At 37.1% G+C, this 16,535-nt stretch overlaps 1 non-coding gene across 1 annotated transcript; it reads left to right on the top strand.

Annotated features, from left to right (window-relative positions):
* Window positions 1-738: 738 nt before the first annotated feature.
* Window positions 739-808, top strand: LOC141572965 (small nucleolar RNA MBII-202). The gene has a single exon (XR_012498554.2). It is a non-coding gene; the product is annotated as a small nucleolar RNA MBII-202 (small nucleolar RNA).
* The last annotated feature ends 15,727 nt before the right edge of the window (window positions 809-16,535 follow it).

Below are 16,535 nucleotides of genomic sequence, written 5' to 3' on the forward strand. Positions count from 1 at the left end.
AGGAGAATTTACCCACTGTTGATACCTGTAGCTTAACACCTACCATAGAGGTACTCCAAAATCCTGTGTAGAAGAGATGCCCTAAGTTGCCCAACTGAGGGAGAGTGGGGCTGAGGTATTTGTCCACCAATTTCCAGCAGTCTTTGGCTGACAGCTAATCCTGGTGGCATTACTTCTTAGGCATTTCTGGGTTAACATTACACAGATCTGCAGTCTCCAGCTACTAATAAAGGTCCTCAAGCAAAGAGATGCAGATGCCACTGAGAACTGGAAGTCCCACCTGCCTGAAATGGTGAGGCCCAAGGACACAAACAGAATTTGCCATACTCGGTTTCCTCAGCCATAAAATGTGGGAAAGACGTACCTTTCAAGTTGGTATAAAATGAGCCACAGTGTGTATCGTTTGCCTGGAAATCAAGAGACCTCTAGGATCAGTCTATGTTTTTCACCAATAAAGCCAATGCCCTTTTGGCAGCTACTACCTTTCAGCTCCTATGTGTGTAAATAGGTAGGTTGGTCAATCCACATAGACCACAAGCATAACGTGACAACAAAGGATTCAACACAAAACAAGTTTGGATTTCTAAGAAAGAACAGTACTACTTAAATTCAAACTACTCCATTATCTTTTATATTGTAAAGGAAATCTAAAGAATAAATTTAAAAAATGAACTATTCTTGCTAATGGGTAAGTGCTTACTTCCACATACACTTCAAAACATAGTGAATATACTCAAACGATGACACTCTCCAGAATCACTGTACTGCTTTGATGAAAGTACACTTGAACCCTTTTAGTACAGTCAATAATGTTCTAATAACTATGTACAGTGTTGGGTGGGTAGTAGACTTGTGGGGTTATCACTTTGTGAGTTAATCAAATGTCTGATCACATGTTGTTCTGTATGTCTGAAACTAATAAACAAGCAGTCAATATAGCTCAATGGGAAGATAGTCACTATAGCTGAGAAACTATCTGGTCATTCACATTTTGTTTAAAGAGGGGAGAGCCTCAGACAGGTTGAATAACTTGTCCAAGGTCACACAGGCAGCTTCTGGCATCGCACAGCTCCTGGTTCACTGTCCTTTCTTCTATACCATTCAGTCTTCTGTGGTTTTCACAGAATTGCAGACTTGAAGCCTGTGATTTCCTGGAGTGATTATTTACTTTAGCACTAACACGTATTTCACGTCTGGAGAGTTTCACAAGAAGCTGCCTTCCTAATTGGCTTCTCATTTCAACCTAAACTACAATTTAAACGAACACTGATTTCCAATGAGCTCATTTATAAAAGATTAGAAAAATGTCCTCACCCATGCCTACTGACAAAAATCACATCCTGAAAACAATACACATTTCCCAAATTAAAATATGTATTAGAATGTGTATTAACAAACCAGGATGCTTTATTACTCAAATGAAGTATCACATATGCGATTTTCTACTACTGTGGGTTTCTTAAATACGGCTTGAGCAAACAGCAGGTATTAAATAACCTTCCAAAAGACTCTGTAAGTTCAGTATTATCTGCATATTTGCTTTAACAGCAGTGAGTAAAAGAAAAAGCAATTCAATTAAAATTCCTTTGGGTGTCCTTGGGACCGTCTTGATCCATGGAAAGCACCTTCAAAGAATCATGGACTGTGATTATCTTTCTTCCAATGAGCTCAGAAGTAATTCACACTTCAGGAAGAGTTACTAATAGGTCATAGTCACTCATCTTCTGCGAAAGGCGTTAGATTTTGGAATGACAACAGAAAAGGGAGACTTTTATGTGACATGAAGGAACAGTAGCCAAAAAAGCAATAGGCTTTGGGGTTTGTTCAAATAAAAAACTGTCATTTATTAGCTGTGCAGCCTTAAGCAAATTATTTTATTTCTCTGTGCCTCAGTTGTCTTCATCTGTGAAAATGCAGATAACAAGACCTACCTGTTGAGGTGTGAGGATCAAATGAGATAATGCATAAAGATCAGGCATCATGGCATTTGGCATAGAGTAGGCATTTTTTATAAAAGTTCTTAAGGAAAATTATCCAAGTTGGGGGAAAAATTAAAAGATAACTATATGATATTCTACTGACATGTTAGGGGCATTTCTAAACAAATCAGCTTCGGAGTCATCTGACTGTCTAGGAGAATATAAGTATGTTGGCATAATGAATTAGGATGCCTGCATTTTACAACTCTGAAAACTACTAAATATATGCAGTGGTTTGAAAAGTGTCCAACCCCAAAAAATAAAAAATTCACATCCTCTTGGAATGTCAGAAGTGACCTTATTTGCAAACAGTCTCCTTGAAGATGTAATTAGTTAAGGATCTCATGATTAAATCATCCTGGATTTAGGGTGGGCCCTAAATTCAATGACTGGTATCTTTCTAATATGAGAGAGCACAGAAATAAAGAGGGAAAAGGGAGGCAGCAATTGGAGTTGTGCTGCCAACACCAAGGATTGCGGCAGAAGCAAGCTCTAACATGCCTTGCCTAAGAAGAGACAAGGACGGGTTCTTCCCTAGAGCCTTTGAAATGAGCGTGTCTCTGCCAACACCTGGACTTCAGACTTCCAGCCTCAAGAACTGTGAGAGAATAAATTTGTGTGGTTTTAAGCCACCATGTTTGTGATAATTTGTTATAACAGCCATAGGAAATTGATAGATATGATTATGTTATTTTCTGTTTGATAGAGAAGAAAATCCTAACAATTGTAGTTTTATTCCCCTGTATGTCATGGACCAATTATGTTTCTAATTTGGCAACCTGTGCTAGCATTTCTTTTTTAATTTCTATTGACTAACAAACAAACCAATACACAGTTCATTCAATTCTCTTTTGAAGTCATTCTATCATGCTGCTGATACCTTCATTAATTCATTAAATAAAAGTTCACGTATACCTACATCCTGTATAAGAATTATTATATTAACATTTTAAGAATTATACTTTGACAAAGTACTTATTGATGATAACTAATGATGATAATATTAGTGATGGTGATGATGATGGAGAAAAATGGAGAGGATGATGATTCATGTATTGTTTTCCCATTGTGGCAAGCCTTCACGAGGGAGAGAAAAGAGAGTATTCCTCAGGCTTTTGAGCCAGTCCACAGGCCAGGCAAGTGTGAGAGCTCCTCAAGCTGCCAAGCATGCTGTGTCTAACAGATAGCAAGCTGTGTGATATCCTAGAGGGAATGTGTCTCTGATTTCAGGAAAAGAATAATGTAAGCTCCCAGCAGCAGCCTTTGAAAGATCCCTATGTCAAACAGGCAATGTCCCGCAACGGCCAGTCAGCATTTCAGCCCAGTGCTCACTCTTAGATCTGCCACAACCCACGGAGAACTCCAACCTCACCTCTAGCGGGTTTTGTGTGGCATAATTCAATGTAAACAGTTTCCCTATGTATAGATGCTCCTTTATGTGAATATGGGTAGCCATAAATACAAATTTTTATTATAGATGAAGCCCATTTTTCTCTCTCTTGCAGAATATAGAATTTTTGAAACCATGATTTTATCATCCTGATCAATGAGGAAATTATGCAATTCTCAAAAATTCTAATGAAGGATAAATTGACCACTATAGAAGAGATATTATGATAATTTTGTGAAAACCTATATATTTTTTCCCCTAAGAGGAGACAAAAACAATTGACTAGATACAGAAATAAAATGATACACCAATTATTTTATTCTGTGTTCTTTTGTACTCAAAATCACATCTTGCTGGGTCATGACTGGTTTGGAACAAAGGAAAGATGCAGGATAATCACCCTGGAAAGAAAAAAGATTATGTCATTATAGCACAAATCTGTCTCTGCTGGTCAGCAGTGAGTCTCTTACTCCATTCCATTGCCGGGTGGTTTCCTTAACACTCCTGAAAGCTATTTGTGCTGATTACCTAAGAAATGGGGGTGTCCATCTTCCTCTGTTTCATTTATAAATAAATGGATGGTTTTTGGTTGTCAATCACCCAGTAAAAAGCATTTTGTCCATTTCTCAGCAATTAAGAGTGGTAATTACCACAGGGCCATTTTTTTCCCCTCTTCATTTCTCACTGAGAGAGGAGGCAGCATGGCCTCCCTGCCTGTGCTCTCCACCATGTCTCTGAGGGCTCAATGCAGGGAATGCAGCACTCCAGGGACATCTTCCATTTTGACAGCAATTTTCTAACTGCAGACTAAATCACCCATCAAATCAATAGTCCCCAAATGACAGTCTCTACTGAAATCCTCCTTGGAGATGTGGAATAGGTTGTCAACAGCAGGAGTTAGAAGTAGAGTAGTGAACTGAGCATCAGACAGAACAAGAGTCTTTGCTTCTGTTTTCAGCTCTGTTGGAAACTTAAGCAGGCCATTTACCTCTCTGTGCCCATGTGATCTCATCAGATTTATTTCAACATTCCTTCTGTTTATGTCTTGGGGATTAGAGAAGATTAGTGAGGTCTTACCAGAAACACATGAATATTTTCATCATCTGAATGAAGGTTTAAAAATGATGGTAAATCCAAAAGATGGAATATAATGTAGCCATTAAAATAATGTTTATGAAGGATTTTTATTGACAGAGAAATGCTCACAACATAATATTAAGTGAAAAAAGCTGGACCAGAACTTGTTTTACATTATGCTCAGTATATATTGAGAAGAAAATGTATCAAAGTATTAAGTGGCTGCATCTAATCATTTTTTATCTGTAAAAAATAAAGTGTTAACTAATAAAGTGTTGATAATTTTTTGAATTTTCCACAAAGCAAAATATTTATTTTATTACTTGCCAAATAGTTATTGAAAACAACTACAATCGAAGTGTCTTAAAAGTTATTCCTATCTTATCAATCTCTAAATCTCCCACTATGTCTTTTTCCTACTTCTCTACTCAAATTGGCACGTTCAAACTAGGTTCCCCAAGAAAATATGTTTGTTAAATTTTATCTGTGCAGAAAAATCTGAACTTAGTCTCCTATAGAAGTACTAAAGAGAGAGAAGATTTGTTCTCTACACAAGAACCAAAAGAAAGGCTTTGACCACCATGATGCATAGTAGAGAAATTTTCACATCCTCTGGGGGATTTACAGATCCCCTTTGAGCTCTAAATCCAACCCCAATAACTTAAAATCTTACTTCAAAAGGGATTTTTCTCTCTCTGTAATTCTAACTTTTAAAAGCGGTGATGAACCTATTATATCTCAATGCCCCACTTCTGCCTTTATTCCCAGGCTGTCCTCTATTAGATATTGGTTATTGGCTAAAATATCATACACTTAATTAATATCCAAACAATAGTCTGTAGCTGTATCTTAAAGTGTGATCTACCAGTTTTCCACTAAATATGTGACCTGGGAGACTGGGGCCAAGAGTCCTGGGTAAACTTTCCAGATCAATGTTAGTTGGGAAACAACAAAGTTAAATAGATTTCCTTACTGCAAGCCTTCTGAAGACCATGAATATGCTGATGTGCATTGCTAACACGGAGAGTGAATAGCGTACCCAACATTTCCCCAAAATATTTAACCACAGAAACTTGTTTCTTCTCTTAAGACTCTAAAGTTCTGAGGGGAACCATTTTGGAAGTACTACTTCCAAAGTGTTGAATCAGTTTGTGAACTTTGACAAATAAGGTCCAAATGGATGACTCCATGAAATGCAATTAAACTGACCCCGAATGAATCGAGCAGCCTGGACAACATCATTCCATTGGCTGGTCACTTGCGGACAGTAAAATGTCAGGCAACAGACCAAGGAGAAAGAAAAACCTCTGCCTCTCCCATTGTTTTATGTATTCACAAGAACTTCTCCTAACAGGGGAACTCAGTGAACTTGATCTTTCCTGGGAGGACCCTAGGGGTGCCATCTTGCATGAGCTTTTTTGGTGTCCCAGCATCTCTCCTCCTCTCCCTGCAAGGATCATGGCAAAACTGCTCTGAACTGAGACTTACTAGCCACTTAAGAGAATCCCAGACTCCACTATTTTTCTTGGACTAGTAGAATCACTCAGCTGGATGAGAGAACTCATGGTACATCTAAAAAGTGGCAGTTTCTCAGTTCCTGCTGATGGCTGACATGAGGACGTGTGGGTCCAGGATAGCCAGATAGTTTGGATTTTTCAAAATAAACTGGAAATATAAATTCATAATAGCTTTACTGAATGTAATTCGTATGCCATACAATCCATCCACTTAAAGTATCTTCACATAGTATATTCACATAATTGTATAACCATCACCACATGTAATTTTATTGAAACTTTTCAATTTTTTTATTTAGTTCAAATGTGTTAGAAATGAAGTACAAGCCAAAAAATAAAGTGCATCTATTATTCCTGTTCAGCATGTGGGTTACTAATTGATGTCACAGACAATTAAATATATATATCACCACATACCTCTGACACTCTCTGAAATAATAACCAGTAGGATTGAGCTGGTACCTAAAAAAAACAAGTGCTGACTAACAATCTAGTTGGAAACTAATAATCTATGTATTGCATAATAGTGGGAAATTTTATATACATGTAGCAAGGAAACACATGGGAACCCCTCGAGTCTATGGGTTATCTGTGAGGAATTTTAAAGTGCTAAATGACCAGAACAGAAAGTCATCGTTTGAGGATGGTAACCAAGCAAGATTCATCTAGGCATTACCAGTGCCTAACATGGCGTCTGGCACAGAGAAGGTACTTGTTAAATGGTAGTATAACTCCACTCAATAATTTCTATATAAATGTGGGATTGTTTTCCTTTTACTAATGAGCACCTGTTATCTTTCAACAGGAATGTACAAGAAGATATTCTGGGACTAAATGAGAAGTTACACAAGAAAACGCGTAGGCTCCATGATTCTGCTCCCTATGAATGTTTCCAAAATAATGCACTTGGGGCTTAATATGAAATATATGAAAACTTGCCTCATTTTTAGCTATTCTCCATTAAACAGTATCCCGACACTCTAAATGTTTCTAGGTCACCCTGTTAACAAATATAAACATATGATGCAGGGGAGTAATAAAACCCTAGAAGCCACAAAGTCATACTTTTGGGGATACTCTTGCTAAACAAGCTAGCAAATTGGCCTGTTGTGGTTCATGTGATCCAGAATTGTTTCTTTCTAGCTTAGCAGAGGCCTAAGAGTATAGCCAGGTGAGAGGTCAGGCCCGGTTTAAAGCAACCACAGAAGTGGGGTTGATATCCACTCTATTATAGATCACGGCCAGAGTGAACATCAGCCCCTTATGTAACAGGACACTTAACTTGACCTCAAATGGACAAGTTATGCACAGAGCAAGTCTAGCTTCCAGAAGAGATTCAGTCAAAGCGTTTGGGCCCATTCCAGATAAGGAAAAAAAAATATGTTTATAAATCCAGGCTTCACAGCATCCCCAAGGCAAAGTTAAAACCAAAACAATCTGGTGGGATTGGGGGAATAGGAGTGTTGGCTGACCGAGATTTTAAAAGCCTAGTGAGAAAGGAAAGAGAACAAAGAAAAAACAAGTGTTTTCATCTTAAGGAACAAGGTAGTATCAAAAGCGCTAGCAGAGCCAAATATATCTGAGTTCTATAACATATAAATTTTTAACATTAAGGCCAAGCTAACATCCTTTTCAAAATACCAAGAGCTTGAGATTGAACTCCCATACTGACAGTGGACTCAGATCACTGTCCAAAAGGCAATAAGTAACAAATTGCCAAAAAAGAAAATATCAAGTGCATGTATTTCTTCTGATAAGGAAAGCAAGTATTAAAATATTCAATCTCATTGACAAAGATGTAGTTGTGTTACAAAAAATTTCTTAGTTATATCAAAGGATTTATAAGGAGGGTACCTTTTAAAATAAAACTTTACATCCAAAAAAAATTGAATTACTTACATTTCAGGAAGATGTCTACATTCTATAAATATAAATATTCTATAAATTATATAAGTATATTCTATAAATATATAAGTATATACTTTATATAAGTATATTTATAAATATATTTATAAAAATATATAAGTATATTTATTGTGTAAAAGTGTTTTTATGCTTATAAAAATATATAAATATTCTATAAACATATTCATATAGTTAGAGATATTACCATAATCTAACTTAGTACTTTATTGCCGATATTTCACCACACACATTCCATTGCTATGGATATTTAACGAGAGCAAAACTTCCACTCTTTTTTGTTCAACTTTTTCTTTGAAAACTTTACATGCCTAACGTAGAGAGCTCAGAGTTTCTCAACCAATTGACCATCAGCTACCAGCAAACATGAAGACCTAATCCAGCATCTTCATCTAAGCTAGTTTTTGGTGTCTTCAAAGTCTGATCAACAGGAACAGACAGACATTCCATTGATGTTTCTAGTCAGCATGCATTCTCCACGCTCTATCATCGAAAATATTAAGAACTTTGAGAAATCAAAGGATTTCAGAAATCAAAGGAAATTCCTAACCTGAAATCAGTGGGGACCCTCCTCTCTCTATGATGTGGTATTTTGAGAAATCTCCTTCCCTCTGTCCATCTCTCACTCTATCATCATCACCCTCTTGAAACCTGAGAGACAGTTATTAGAAGTTAATTTTATTTTATCCCCTAAGACCTTTCCTTTCCAATGACACTGACAGTTTAAAGAAAATAAATTTTGTGCAAAATTCTTCCAAGGGCAAAATTATCTATAGTTCTTAACTGAAAAGTGAATTTTATGACAATATCTGATCATAAAACTTAGCCAGGGTTAAAACTGGCAGTGATAAAGACTTTTAGTGAGAAATAAATCAAGGTAGTTCAATTACTCCAGTCCTACAATCTTTTGGTGTTTATTTATATTAAAGGTAATTTCACTCAGGCATTACATAGATATTCTGATCCTTAAGACCCAAAGGAGAGAAAAAAGGAGAACTGGACACTGGCATCTGCCCAATAACTTTAGGATTTCAGTCCTAAAAGTGTCATCATTTGTCAGGTAGCTCTTTCAGAGCTACTGTTTTACTTTTTGAATTGCTATAATGAATTGTATTATATTTCTAGTATACTGGATTATTTCATTTATTTTTCCTTTAAACTGTTCTGATCACAAACAGATATGAATAGGAGAATATTAATATTCAAATTCACACAGGTAAGATCTTGATGACCAAACAGAGAAGCAAAAGTGAGACCTATCTGGCCTTTATCCTTTCGCAGATGATCTGGGAGCTTGTTGAAAATGCAGAACCTCAGGATCCACCCTCCCCAAGCCTTCTGAGTGGGAATCTGCGTTGTAATAATTCACCAGAATTCCCCAGCTGATTCAAATGTTCATTAAAGTGTAAGAAGTATTGCTCTAGGCCACTTAATTGATATATGCTCTTTGTCATAATGTGTAGTTTTCAATATTTAAAGTCAGTAAGGAATATACACTGAGTTGTTTTCACAATCATGATGCTGAGTTACATAAAATCTAATATTTACACAGTTGGAAAAAATTAGAGAATCTTAAGGTTAGTTATCTATTCATACAAAAACAGAACAAGACAAACTTAATCTAGACCCAGAGAGGGCAAATGTTTTGCTGACGGTCACACAGCATTTTAATGGTGGAACGAGGACAGAAAGATAGGCCTGCTGATTCATAGTCTAGTACTCTTTCTACCACCACACTGCTTTCCACCAAGCAGAACAAACATCGGCTTTTATAAGAACAACAACAACGTGTTAATTTGATCAAGCATTTACTACATATCAGGCAAATTGTCACTTGCTTTACAAGTATTTTCTCATTTAATTATGACAATAAGACTATGGTACAGGTGAGGTTATTTCCATTTTACAGATCAGAATACTGAGGCATAGAGAGACTGAGCAATGCGTCTAAAATCCCATGTATAGAAATGGTAAGTTAACTTGTTTTTAGAAAGATAGTCTGTGCTTCTGGCCACCATGTCATTAATGTTACATTTTTCTAGTACAAATATTCATTCTCTGTTAATCTTTAATCCACAATATCCAACTATTCATTAATAGAATTTAACATAATTTATTCTAAAGCAGTATGTTGTTTCACCGACAAGTACCATAACCTTACAGCACTTGATTCCATTGTGATTATTACCGAAAACAAACAAAAGAGCATTTTTTTTTTAAGTTTTATTTATTTTAAGTGTTTTTTTTCCAGGACCCATTAGTTCCAAGTCAAGTAGTTATTTCCATCTAGTTGTGGAGGGCACAGCTCACAGTGGCCCATGTGGGGATCGAACCGGCAACCTTGTTGTTAAGAGCACCACGCTCTAACCAACTGAGCTAACCAGCCGCCCTCAAAAGAGCATTTAAATTCAAGCACATTACCTCTGTGTGGATTTATTGTGTTCAGGAACCCATTATTTCACATTTCTGGGCACAGGAATTGCTGCAGCGTCAGACCAGGTGTTTGTGACCCCAGTGGAAAGCCATGACCTGTTTCATGAAGCAACGATTCTCATTTTCTTTACTTGTCACATAAATGAAAATGGCCAACATCTAGTAATGCCAAATTCATTTTTGTGGGAATATCACTGCACATTCATTTTAAGACTCAAATGAAACAGGCCACAAGAGGGTCATGCAAGGGAGGATGTGATAACTACTGCTTTGGAGAGAGGAAATGAGAAGGATGTGCTCCTGACTCAGGTGATTCATGAGGAGTCACTCCCCTGAAGATTAAGAAACATGGTCTAGTGACCTGGACATAAGATAAAAGGATGGTGTCTGAGCCTAGATTTGGTACTGGCTTCCACTCCTTAGGAAAGCCTGCTCATGTACTCCCTTGCACCTTCAAAAATAATTTCATTATCTATAAACTTATCATATACCAAGCCATAAGCAGGTTTGCTCCCTCTGAAATGTGAACTTTCGCACAACAAGAGTGTGTTACAAAGTAATAATATCTTATATCATGCTCCAGAATTCATTATAAACATTTACGTACATGCGCTACACAAAAATTCTGTGGTGGCATTAACAATGGTTATGATAAAAAGTGCCTGAAAACAAATAAAAGGTTGGGGAAATTTAGAAAAGAACTATACACTCTTAGCCTGAGATTGGACCTTAAAGGCCTTACCTAGTCCCCTAATATCTTCTGTGTTCAATACTTCTGGCCCCCAGGATACTCTCAGCTCATCTAATTGTTGGAGAGCCCTAATGCTTAGAAAGGTCTTGCCCTTCTACTTGACATATCCCGCTTCATGGGCATGACCATCTGTAGCAAACAACAATTCCTCCTTCTTATGGGAAGCGAGGTTTATTATCTAATCTTAAATAAGATATCAAAAATCAATGTGCCCCTTCACAGAAGACAGATCACATATCTTCAAAAACTGAGAGAAATACATACAGTCTGCAAATACCCTGCTTAAAGCCCCCCTTTTTTAGAAATTATGTGTGCTGTACGTTTACATTCGTGCAAAAGAACAGAGAAAAAGATATATTGCAATTTTCCAAATGGGAATTGTGTTCGATGTCATTATGGACAATTCCAACACTGCATAAAGCAATACAAGAGTTCAGGACCTTCCACACCCACCCACCCCCATCTCTGGAATGATTGCCGGTCAGTGGTAACACAGGTTGTCAGGAGTTTCATTCACATGGTCACTCAGAGACCTGAATTGATGGAGGAGTCACCATCTTTTAGCCACAGCAATCAGAAAATATAATCTGATTACCACAGTGGACAAGATGACATTAGAGGGTCTCAGACCAGGAATGAAATACTGTAGGCTAGAAGTGACACACATCCTTTCCTGTCCTAGTTCATTCACCAGAACTACTCACATGGACTGTACAGATATGAAGGGACTGAAAAATACCGTCCTCCAAGTTCTAGGAAAAGGAAGCCTGGATACTAATGAGCTGTGGTAGTGAATGTTTCATGTCTCCCTGGATCTTTCCTTTTCCAGATTAAACATCCATAACTCCATCAACTGATTTTCATGTAACGTGGGTTCCACAGTCCTCATCGTTCTGATTGCCCTCCTATCAGTCATCTCTACTTTAAGAGTTCTCAACCTGCACCTGTAAACCCCCTGAAATTATATGTGATTTTTATGAACAATTTACATTCTGTGAAGATATGATGTAGCCTTCAAAATGTTCAGCCTGAGAAAGGGAACCTCAAAGGGGTCAAACTGAGAAATTTTAGGAACCACCACTATAATTCTCCATTATGACCTTTCAAGGCCATGCTAGTGATGCAATAGTTTATCAATAGTCGACAATTGGTGAATATTATCATTCTATTATACCTTCTGATATCAACAAAAATATAACACTTCTATGAAAATACACTAAGATTGCATTTAATTTTTTGACAGAACACTGAACTACTCTGAGTTTATGGGCAATTAAATTGCCCAAGTATATATACCATGTGAACTGCTATCAAGCCAGACATCACCAACGCTGAACTTATCTAAGTTCTTTGGGATTGTTTTAGTTATTTCTCTTAGTTCTATTCTCACTTTCACTTGTTGCTTTGGGCTCACATCTGGATAAATGGTTTTTAATCTTAATTCTATCATTAAACATATTTTTTCTCCCCTCCCATGTTTGTGTTTTCTGATCACCATCTGTTATACAGATTCATCCAAGTCAACTAGTCAACTACACAGAACACTGGGCAGCTCAGTGCAAAGGACTAAGCCACAGAGGACACCAAATGAGAACTCTCTGCAGGATGACACAACCGTGGTCATCAGCACACTGGATCATCTCCCTATTCTGCATCTATTCCCAGGTTTGTCAATGTTAATGAAAGTGTTTACCTCCCATCGTGGTACACTTTCCCTGCCCTTCTATGAACGGCCCTTCCCCTGCAGTGAACGGGTTTCTGGTCCCATCCCATAGTCTCAGTAATAACCTAGGGTTGTTGTTTTTTCTGTGTTTTTTTCAAATTTTCTTCACCTAAAATATGTTTTTTAACATTAATATTTTAATCACAACTTTTATACCAATTCTGAATTCAGGCTAATTACTTAGTGACTCTGGACTCATTTTATTCATTACTGAAGAGATAATAGGACCAGAAATCTTACAACCCCTGTAAATCTAGAAATATAAGATTCTCTGAATTTTGCTATACATTTTCATCTAAAGAGTGAAAAACTTCCCAGATAGAATTGCACTTATTCTATGACAACAAAGAAACTGAAGCATGAAGAGATGGGGGGCGGGGGTTCTATATTGCTGTACATAGGGCATTGTGGAATTGGGAAGAATCTCACCTCATCTATATTCCTTTTAGAAAATTAGCACTTCTTCTTCTTGCCAGACATTAAAATGGTACACGTGCTATCTAATAGTAATAACTGTTTAACCTTGGTTAATGCCGCCTATCAATTCACATTACTTTGGCTTGTTAGCTTCAAAAAACCCTGCAAGGTTAACTGTGCAATGATTCAATGACATTTATTTAAGGATCAAAATATTATGAGACTATAGTACAGAAAATAATACAGATGTCATGCACTTGTTATAGCTATTCAGCAAAAATAGAAAATTTACAGCTGTATTGCTCTGCCTTCTCTTGTATAAAACATTTATCTCAGACAACCACCATTCTCAGATTAATGCCATTCAATCTTATTTCAAAGGGTTGACAGTGGTGTCCCTCCTCCCTCACTAAGGTCCTACCTAATAATCAGACAACTTTCCAGAAGCTGTATTAAGTCACCACAAGCTATTTTACAGGTTTCAAGGAGCTCCCTTCCTTTCAAGATGAGAAAGAGGACATCAGTTTTACTTTGCCATATTAAAAAAAAAGAAAGACAAGACAAAAACATAGCATACATTCTGGAGCTCAAGTGAGTAGTTTAAATGCATTTCAAAACATATTTCTTGTTAAGAAACTATTTAAAATCTATAAATAAACCCTATGCCTGCGATGCCAGGCCAGCTACTGATGCCCCCAGGGAAACAGTTGTTGTTTCAGGAAGAAATTGAACTAATAATTGTTTTTCTGCTTTCTTGCATCTACTCTTTTCACTTTCAACATTCCCTTATAAAGTAATCTCTCACAGACGGGAAATCCAAACACATGAAATAATTATCTCTTAGATCACTGTAAGAATAAGCAAGCTATTTCTGGTCTGAGCTTAACAGTGCCGCATCCTCCTTCATCTCTAATGAAGCCCCTTTGAATTGAGTGTTTTTAAAGGCTTTCCTCAGGACCTCCTCGGGTGAAAACACGAGTCATATAGAGAACATTAATCGTTACAAAGGCCTCTATGAACTAATCATCCAGAAAACAGAATCTTTCTGGAACCATCTACCTCCTTCTAGGGGAATGGATATACATCCCTTGCCAACTTGGGCAATAATAAAGTCCTTAATTCTTAATTTTAGCAATTGATAAAGTAACAGTGGCTTGTGTTTTGTAGGTCCTCAATAAATATTTGTAGATATGTTGGCTGAAGAGTGTTTATTCAGTACCTACTATGCTTCTAAGACCAGGGAAAATAAGTTAAAAGCACAAGACATGGCATGGGACTTCAAATAATTTATAGCACATCTTCAGAGAGCAATGACATATTTAATATAATTGGAATTCAATATTAGAAAAAATACACTCTAAAATAATTATATTACAGACTTTAAATTCCTTGTAGACTTTGGAAAGAGAAAAAAAACATAAACTAGGGTAAGCACTAAAGACTTTGTGGAAGACATGAATTTGAGCTTCTATTCGTTTATGCTGGGTTACGACACTAAAGTAAACAATGACCAAAAGTCTCAATGGCTTACCACACATTTATTTCTCACTCATATACGTGATACCTGAGAGTTGGCTTCAGCTCTATTCTATGTCTTCTCTATTCAAGGATCCAGGCAAAAGGAGCAGCCTCATTTAATCTGCTAGCACAGAAAAGTAATAGAAATAATGAAACCACGCAATGCCTTTCAAGCTTCTGCTTGGTCATGGCATATGTTACTTCTATCTACATTCCAGCTAAAGCAAGTCATATGGCCAAGCCTGACATCAATGGCTAGAAAGTACACTTTTCCTACTGGGAGGAGCACAGCAAATTACTTAGTAACCATTGAAGATAAGTAATCCTCTTAGAGGGAAGTTGGCAAATAATACAATAATGATACATTACTGTAATATTACTATACAATAATACAATCTACCAAGAGCTGTGCCATAACATATGTATGGAATGTGGCTTGGCAGAAAGAAAATGGAGGATCATTCTGGAGGTACAGACAGCAGAAATACCTGGACCAAGGTGTTGATCTATACTAATTTTATTTGAGACTTCCAAAAGGCCCTACAAAAATCATGCTATAATTTACTTTCCCACCAACAGTGTATGAAAGGATCTTTCCAACCTTTATTACGAACTCCTCAGTGTGCCAGATTTTGTTTGTTTGTTTTGTTTTGTTTTTTTAAACTTTTATTTATTTTTAATTGTGTTTTTCCAGCACCCATCATCTCCAAGTCAAGTAGTTGCTCCAATCTAGTTGTGGAGGGCGCAGATCACAGTGGCCCATGTGGGGTCAAACCAGCAACCTTGTTGTTAAGAGCACTGCACTCTAACCAAATGAGCTGACCGGCCACTCCCAATATGCCAGTTTTTAAGGTAGTGAAAAATGGTAATTCATGTTCTGATTTTCATTTCTCTGATTATTAAAGATGAGCATTTTTTCATTATTTTATGGCTTTTTTTCATATTTATATACTTTTAAAAAGCATATAGTATAGAAAGAGAAGTTATACAGCCTGTTAAGATTCCTTATGATCTGCTCAGAGTCAGGTTTAGGCCTTGGCTAGTGGGCTCAAAGCTACAGTAGACTAAGTAAAATGGTTCTAAAGTTAAGGATTGTTGTTTGTGCGGTATGTGTCAGAATGTATTCTGTTTCTTTATTTAAAATATTTTAAAATAGCACCCACACACACTCAGTTTATTTACCAGATATGGCATGAAATTGTGTGGGTGGAGAGATGACTGATTTTAAAATGCTGAATCCTGGCCATAAACATAGTATATCTGATTCTTGGGAGAGGGATGGATTCCTCCATCTTTGGAGTTACTGGAATACCATCCTCCTACAATAAAAAACAAATACAAACCATTCTACAGTGCCCTATTACTTAACTCTCCTACATTTTGTTCTCTTTGCCCAACATTTCCAAAAGTATGTCCCATGGACCATTAATCCCATGAGACACTGTTATAGTAGGTAGAAAGAATAGGGCCTCAGGGAGAGAGGGGAGGAAGGGAACAAGGAAGTGAGGGGAGACAAAGGAGAGAGAAGAGGAGGTCATTCTTAAGGTGCAGCTACCAGACTGGTCAGACATAGATTTTTGTGTCTAAGAGCAGACCCAGGACACCATTTTGCCCCTCAAAGTGCAGTTTAGCTAATTGTAATGGATTATAATACTATTAGTATTGCAGGTAGGGAACATGTCCACACCCTGTGTCACCATGACAGTTCCAACAAGAGCCAAATAAGAACAAGGGAATCCCACCTCCAACATGAAGGAGAAGTCAGCGAGGACCCGCCTGGGAACGTCTATAATGCCACCACGAAATC

The sequence above is a fragment of the Rhinolophus sinicus genome, chromosome 15 (assembly GCF_057876585.1).
Source record: "Rhinolophus sinicus isolate RSI-liver-muscle chromosome 15, RSI-T2T, whole genome shotgun sequence".
Lineage (NCBI taxonomy): Eukaryota > Metazoa > Chordata > Mammalia > Chiroptera > Rhinolophidae > Rhinolophus > Rhinolophus sinicus.